The 8,563-nt window shown below is 32.5% G+C and overlaps 2 long non-coding RNA genes across 2 annotated transcripts; both read left to right on the plus strand.

The window, feature by feature from the left end:
- The first annotated feature begins 311 nt into the window (after positions 1–311).
- On the plus strand, positions 312–4,176 carry LOC122149088. Its single transcript, XR_006162841.1, has 3 exons — positions 312–905; positions 2,097–2,328; positions 3,908–4,176. It is a non-coding gene; the product is annotated as an uncharacterized LOC122149088 (long non-coding RNA).
- A 1,026-nt stretch (positions 4,177–5,202) lies between these two features.
- On the plus strand, positions 5,203–8,020 carry LOC122149089. The gene is made up of 3 exons (XR_006162842.1): positions 5,203–5,273; positions 5,632–6,047; positions 7,063–8,020. It is a non-coding gene; the product is annotated as an uncharacterized LOC122149089 (long non-coding RNA).
- The last annotated feature ends 543 nt before the right edge of the window (positions 8,021–8,563 follow it).

Here is an 8,563-nt window from a genome sequence, read left to right on the forward strand (position 1 = left end):
TCCATATTCTATATAGGAAATGTTAAAAATCATGCTCTCATTTAAATTTATTATATATATATATATATATATATATATATATATATATATATATATATATATACATATATATATATATATGCATGCATGTATTATTATACATTAATATATATATATAACTATAAATTATATATTTTATATTATAACATAAAATGATATCAACTTTATATAAACCTAACCCTCACTCAAACTTTTTTGTACTTTTATATTTTCATTAAGTTATGTTGCATATTTGCATGTGATGTTAATCTTAATGCAATGCTCTTCCCATTTGGTGCCATATTGGTTGGTCTGGACAGATAATGAAATATGTCATGCCAAAGACAAACGTATTTTCTCATTCAAAACCTTTCAGACGTGTTATCATTACAGGCTGGGAAGCATTAGCCAGGACAAGCTCAATGTCAATGATGGCAAGGAGCCGCAGCAGAGTAATAGCTCTGAGAAACCAGCCCATCTAAATGCATCCAGGGCTCTTATGGACTTCTCTGATGATATATGTGCTGTAATGTGTGAAAAATGACAGCTACTATTGCAGATGTGGCAAGGACGCGGTATGTATCTTGAATAAAAATATGCATGCTTTAACCTTTGATTGAATGTTCTTATTATTGCACAGTTCATGTGCATGTGACCAACCCATAAGGTCGATGACTCATCGTGCAGATGAACTACCTGAAACGTCAGTGTCGCTGGACTCCATCTGCACTACTTGACTGCTGGGGTTCTGTTAGGCATGCAGAGAGGGGAATCCCGCCTAAGACGGAGTGTGCATGAGCGTTTCTGCGGCTGCGCGGATGTTCCCGAACAGCCGAACACTGATGAGGATGACTCATCCCTAGAAACCCCACTGGATGGGTGCGGAGGTGATTCACCATATGTGTCTGTGTGCTATCCATGGATGCCCTTCTAAACCCCAGAAAAGTGTCACGCTGTGCACAGTTGGTTTTTCCTCTGAGAGTTTTTATCGGCAGAGGAGGTTTGAGGTCACAATCTGCTTGGGGTCCTTTTTGCCTTCATGTTTCATTAATTAGTAAGACTCTCTGATTACAGCCTTAGCTTTCATTTACAGCTATTTTGAGGATCATATATTTTTTTTTGCACCGCCCACCTTACGCCCTCCAACTGTGTAGACTGTGCAGCTTCGGGCTCAAGGAAAACATAATTTATTCTTTGTTAAAAAAAGTTGTATGGTGGCTTTTCTATGAGCCTTTTTTTCTTGAAGCTGGTAGAACATTCTGCTAGCAATGCCGAGATCACTGATTCATTTCACAGGAATTGATCAAATGCATAGCTTGAACAGTGTTGAGAGAGCTGCTCCAGTTAAAATACAAGTAAAAGATGTCGATGTTTTTTGTAGACGTACTTTATCATTCCAGTCTGATTTATGAAATTAAGCTTTTAGTTAAATACTACAGAAACACAGAATTTAAAATATAATACAAAATATACAAATAAATACATAAATTGAAATAAAATAATCAAAGCAGATTCAATTTTTTACTCTTAAATTATTTGTAGCTTTTTAGAATGAATTGTATATTTAGATTTTTTTATCAACGTATTTAAATTGATTAAGCAACATACAAAATTCAACCATAAATGTCTTAAAAAATGAATTTAGCATTACTCCTTTTGCTTTTGTGTATATAAAGTTTAACAAATAAAATTTTATGATTTATCAGATATATATTTTTTCTTTCTGTTCAACATACATAAATCTTCTCAGATATTTTTGGAAAGGCAACAGTCAAAAAAAGAAAAAAAAAGAAGAAAAGTGAATAGGTTATGCAAACTAAATGGTAACTGTGATGCAAAAAAAAAACTAAACAAAACAATTGTTAACATTTTAAGTGGACTTCGGAAAAGATAATATAATAAAATTATGAAAAAAAATAAAAATAATTATATACATAATATGTCTCCTTTACAGGCACAGGTGAAGGTTTTTCTACAATACTGCATCAGAATACTTCAGAAAGGCTGCATAACGCAGAAGATTGAAGAACAATGATGAAAAAAATGTCATTCTTCTCTCTCTTTTGTTTTTGCTGCAGGTTGCACTTTGCAGTCCAAACCTTCTGCAAGTTCTGCTTAGTAAGACTTCACTGGCCTTCTTCTAATGAGCTGCACTGGAACCAGCCCCAGCAAACCCAACGGTCCACACTATCAGGAAGTAATCACCACTCTAATCAGCCATAAAGATGATGTCTCAGCATAGACAACAGGTGCAATGTAGCTGATCGGTATTCCGGTGGGACGAGACTTCCTTCCCAGAGAGAATGCATGGTAAGCAGTTCACCATCAGACCTGATGTGAGCCCCGCAGTGATTACATTCAAATGTATTCAGAAAATCCATGTGAGAAGGATGAACAGTGACTTAACATCAATATACACTGAAATCCACAAAGAGTACATGAAGATTAAACCAGAACATATGGCTTGTTTGCTTTATGCTTTTTAATAGGCTGAGACATTGATTAAAGTGCTTCATATCTGTTGATATGCCGTGAAATGCAAAGCAAATCAAATTTCAAATTAATCCTACCAGGAGTGGGGTTCAAACCGTTATGAACTTTTGTCCACTGGATCTATCCCATCAAACTCAACCATACTCTATCCTAAAGTTTAGACATCTTAAAGCGATGGTTCACCCAAAAATGAAAATTACCCCATGATTTACTCACCCTCAATCCATCCTAGGTCTATATGACTTTCTTCTTTCAGACTAAAACAATCTGAGTTACATTAAGAAATGTCCTGGCTCTTCCAAGCTTTATAATGGAACTGAATGGTGGTCGAGATTTTGAAGCTCAAAAAATCCATCCATCATAAAAAAAGGTTTTTTTTTTTTTTTTTTACCTCAAGTATGAGCTCCATATTCTCACTATATGAGCCATAAAAGCCCGATACATCAAAAAACATATGCAAATTTTTATATTTAATTTAAAGGTTCAACAAATTGATTTTTCTGGCTATTATTTCAGGCCTTAGTGGGTTAAGCATTCGGCCGTCCTGGATTAGATCCTGGTCCTCTGCCCCATTCAGATGAGTGGAAAAGCCTTAATTTATATGTATGGCTGCTTTTACTTCTCTCCACTGGCAGAAAAGTCTCTTTTGGTTGAATCGCTAATTGGCATGTGCGACTGTGGTTTTCCCTTTCCTTCTTTTTTTATGAATGGGAGTTCTGGATTCCCCTCATGGGATTTCATAAATCTACTCCCATGTAGATGTATTGATCTCTGTATGTTCAGCATCTCTATTCCTCTGTCACTCTCCTCTTGCTCACATCCCTGCATGGCAGCACAAATGATGTCCACGGCCTGCGTCTCTCTCCCTCCGTGTTACCATAGCAACTGGAGCGATAGGGGAACACTGTGTTCCTTCGATCTGCAAGTGGGTCATGGACAAACGACACGTACTGAACCATATTGAGTGGCTGGTGCTCCACACGGCTTTGCTGGTGACCTATATCCCACATCCAAACAGGAATCCCCATTGGCTGTGATGTTGACTGATAGGTTTAGCACTCAAGCAAGTGCGCAGCACGACAGCAATCCGGTTGTGTGAGCACAAATGTCTAATTGTTATTTACAGCAATGCAACAAGCAATCTTCAGTCGATATATCACAGAAAAGAGTCTATTTGCAGCATGTGAATCAAGTTTGAACGTGGAGATTATTTAAGGAGAGATGTATTGCAAGAGGTACATAACCATTCTTCAATAATTTCCACAGAAAATAATAATACTAGAGGATCAGCAAATTATCACAAAATGGGTGCACTATCCTTTAAAAAGTGTCAGTGCAAATGTGTATTGACAGTAACTCATGAAATAAAATGACAAAAAAGCATTTTGTCTTGCAGATCACAGTATGCTGTGGATTTCCGAGGGACACACCCCATAGAAAGCTACTATTTCATTATGATCTCAGCGTGGTCAGACTGGTATAGACTAAACTACTACATCATACTTGGATGTTGTCTTCATGTTTTACAACTTAGGAGTTCAACAAAATAATGGAAACCATCCCAATTCAAGAAAATGTAAGGGTTATTTTCAACTTAATGGCTATATGCAACATGTGTGGCCTGCTGTCAGTTACCGCAGACAAATGCAGGCATTTTTATGTCCCTGAGGTTGTTGTTTGTTTGTTTGTTTGTTTGTTTGTTTGTTTTTGTATTAAAACTAAGATTTCAACTTATATATATATATAAAACATTTTTCCATGCTTTCATCCTTTTTGGTTCTATTGAGTTCTGTGTTTCTTTTGTTGTTTCATTTATCTTAAAATATGAAAATGCTAAAATATTGTTATATATTTTTGAATATGGTAATCTAAAGAGTGAAATAATCATGAGCTTCTAAATTAAATTTAAAAGTTAACTGTTTGAAAGTGATTTACATACTTTTCATTTTCTCACAAATTATGACTGTTACCCCAAATTATCTAAAAAATAAAAAATATTATATTATTATTATTATTATTATTTATAAAATAAAATAATAATTAAATATTGGTCCACTATGTCAAGCCAACATACAAAGTTTATCAAAATAAGCAGCTTTTCTAGTTAAAATGTAGTTGTATAAAATTATCTTAATTCTATAATTCAATTCAATCTACTTGAATTAAATAATTAATTAAAATGAAATGAATGATAATGATAATCAAATAATAATTAAAAAAATTGTGTGTATTTGGGATACACAAATGCTAGCTAAGCATTTTATACAAAAATGTTTAAAATATATATTTTTATTTGATTTTTTTTTTTTTTTTTATATATATATATATATATTTTTGATTTTTTTATATATATATATATATATATATAATAGATTAACAAGGCCTACGAGCAACCATTTCCAAAACAAATACAAAACCTGCACCTTCCACCACATTTTCATCACAGAGTATTAATTGATGGAAAGCCTGTTTACATTAAATACACTTAGCCTAGCTGGTTAGCAGGTCAGAGGGTTTAAAAACATAAATGTGAAGCTCATAATTTTGTTCAAGCACTTAAATGAGCTTTGCAGTTTCCTAAAGCACTTTTCTAGGCTGATGAACTTCCTGTGGGCGGAGTCTGCTCCATGGAAACATTAGGCCTACATCACTTATTTAATTCACCTTTTATGTCCCTTCCTGTTACCCGTACAGGTAACAAGCAAAGGTTGGGTTAGGTTAGTTTTGCTGTTTTAGCTAAAGATTGGATTTAAATTTGCATGGTAAGTGATTCTATCATCTGTTTCATGCTAACATTTTTAATGTGGTTTGTTTATGCTTTTGAAAGTTGCATATTTGAATTGTTTATTTCCTGTGCTGCAAACTTTACTATCATAAGTGTTATACTGTAAACATGTTTCCTGTTTGTTTATGCTGTTACTATCTGCTGTAACTGAAAGCAGATCCATAGATCTTATGGTAAAAATATCTTGCAGTGTTGCTTTAATATCAGTGAGATTGCAGAAATATGGAAAATAGCAGGTTAGAGAAGATCTTTTTGGTACATTTATACTCATGTATGTTTTGAGAGATCACATGCTCATGCACTGTTGACATGGTTTCTCTAAATGTCTCCTGCAGTGTCTTTGTTGCTCTGCTAGGCGTTTCATGCTGCGGCCTGGCACTTGTTTCCCCATAATCTGTAGTCAAGGACAAAATGAGAAAGCCATCTCTGTGTCCAGAGGCCAGTGCCATACAGGAAACACATCAGCGGCGTGCCACAGTGGGTTCCTGGCACAGTGATGCCTGTCATCCACAGCAGTGCTTGAATGAGACTCACTGGAAGACTGTGACATGCCGTATGAGCGTTTTGTAGACTGGGTTGTGCTAAATTCAGAATTTAACAATTGGTTTTCAGTTCATGAGTGTGAATTTAAATTGAATTGGCCACACCTAACAGAAAGTTGATTTTAAATGTGAACTGGAATGACAGCACAAAGAAAATTCAAAGAAATTCAACACAGTTCATTGTTCTGGGAAATTGAGATCATCCACAGGTATAAATAAATATCATATATTTATACTAAGTATACCAAATATACGTATTTAATGGTAAAAAACATAGCCTTGTTCCACAAAAAATAAATAAATATATTTAATTTAATTTAATTAGTTTCTTATTCATTTATGTATTTATTTGTATTTGTATATTTTTTATTCATTCATATATATATATATATATATATATATATATATATATATATATATATATATATATATATATATATATATATATATATATATATATAATAATATTTGAATAAATATATATATATATATATATGAATAAAATATACAAATATATATAATATATATATAAATTTTATAAATGAATAAGAAATTAATCAAATGAAATATATTTATAAGCATATTTAATTCTAAAAAATATTTTTCTAATTTTTCTGTCTATAAAATTTCAAATTTCAGGCTTTTTAAAATAAAAAATGAAAAAAAAAAATATATACACTTTTTTGTTTTATATGTGTGTGTGTGTATATATATATATATATATATATATATATATATATATATATATATATATATATATATATATATATATATATATATATATATATATATATATATATATATATATATATATTATATATATGCATCCATACATACACACACACAAAATAATAGAAATATAAGTAAACAAAAAAAATTATATTAAAATATATTTTGTTCTATTATCATTCTCTGGCAAATGCAGAAAATGCATTTCTGCATTTGCCATGTCAAATAAAATGCAACTCAAATTCTGGAACTGAACTGGAAATTTAAAGTGCATTTTCAATTCAGTTCTACATAGTGGATGACCTTGTATTTAAAGCATTATATCTGGACTTCTGAGAACAATTAGACAAATACAAATCTCAAAGTACAGAGACTATTAAAAGTCCTTGTTAGTGTTTTTGGTGCATTTATTGTTAAAGTTACCGTCCTGACTTTACAATGTCAAGACAGCTTGAAATTAATATTGACACTATATCTTTTCTTTTTTTTTTACAGCTTGTGTTTTCAAACCTTCTCTTTTGTGTACAGACCATAACCTTAATGTTTGCCAAAGCGGGTACATTTTATTAACTTTGTCCAGTCTTCAGAGACTATTTAATGTGCAACCTAATTATTGTAAAACAATGACATCCTTATAAACAGATATGGGTGCCGGTCTATCAGGCAACCTAGATAAATATTTAGGAGAGCTTTGTTTCTTGGCTTGCAGCCATATCTTGATGACATTGTAGCTCTGTCCTCCAAACAGTATGATGCAATGAAAGACAATCTTCCACACAGCAGTGAGCGGCCCTGCTTTACCTCGGTACCTACATTATTCTCAGAGGGTACTATGCAAGTGAGCATCAGAAGAATGCAATGAAATCCAAGCATATTCACCTGGTGGAACATGCAGGCTCTGCAGGGAGTATAGCGTGTGCTGATGCTGCCAAGGCTGGCCACAGTAAAGACTGGCATCCATTTACATCATGCTTGAGTGAACGGATACTCCAATTACAGGAAATGCATACACTGGCCTCCCGGGCTGGTGCTTTCAGTCTGCCTGTCTTACATAACCACAAATTGCTGGACATTTATGAACTGGAGGCTCCATTGTTTCAGCTCTATGTTCATATTTTAGGGTTGTAAACAGAAACCGATTGGGGTGATATTTCGTAACATCTTAAGACACTGGTATTTCCTCATGAAGGGGAACTACCTGAAATGTGTATTTTTTTGTTGCACTGTTGCTGCTGTTAACAGGACAAGTCTAAAAACTAAAACTGTGAACTATATTTTACTTTAATTTTAGATAACTATATCTAACAGCTATGTTTTTCGTTGGCATGACATTAGCACTGCAAAAAAATTGTCGACTAACTGCTTTTTGCAACAACTTGTAATATTAAAGCATTTCTTTACTGTTTTATTATGCTTTTTTTGCACAGTTTTACTGCCAAGATTTACTGCTAATTACCTCATTTTAACATATGGTTAATTTCACTGATAAAAAAAAGTATTTTATCTTCTTTTTTGTAGCATTTTGACTCAGTTATATAAATAAAATTGTATTTATTTTTATACCTTTTAGTAATATTATAAAAGTCATATTTAATAGCATAAAAGAAATATTACATTCATACTCATATTATTAGTATTTTTTTTTTTTTTTTTTTACTTTTTGGTAGTTTTTTTAATTTATTGTTTTTAGTTTTTGCTTGCAGACAAGGATCTAAGGTTTAACTAGATAATATTGTAACCCCAGTTGGTGAATACTGTGACAGCACCAAAAAGCATATTTTAAATAATAATAATAGTAATAATAATGATAATGATAAAATAAGCTATTTTTAGTTCCCAGAACGTTCTGAGAGTGTTAGTTTTTGGTTAAAAAGTAAACCCTAAAATAGCCATTAGAACGTGTTCTGTGTAGGTTCTCTTTAGGTTGTAAAAAAAAAAAAAAAAAAACCTTTCTGCAACATTCTGGCAAGGTTAGTTTTTGGTTTCAACACTTGAT

The sequence above is a fragment of the Cyprinus carpio genome, chromosome A20, assembly GCF_018340385.1.
Source record: "Cyprinus carpio isolate SPL01 chromosome A20, ASM1834038v1, whole genome shotgun sequence".
NCBI classification, from domain to species: Eukaryota; Metazoa; Chordata; class Actinopteri; order Cypriniformes; family Cyprinidae; genus Cyprinus; species Cyprinus carpio.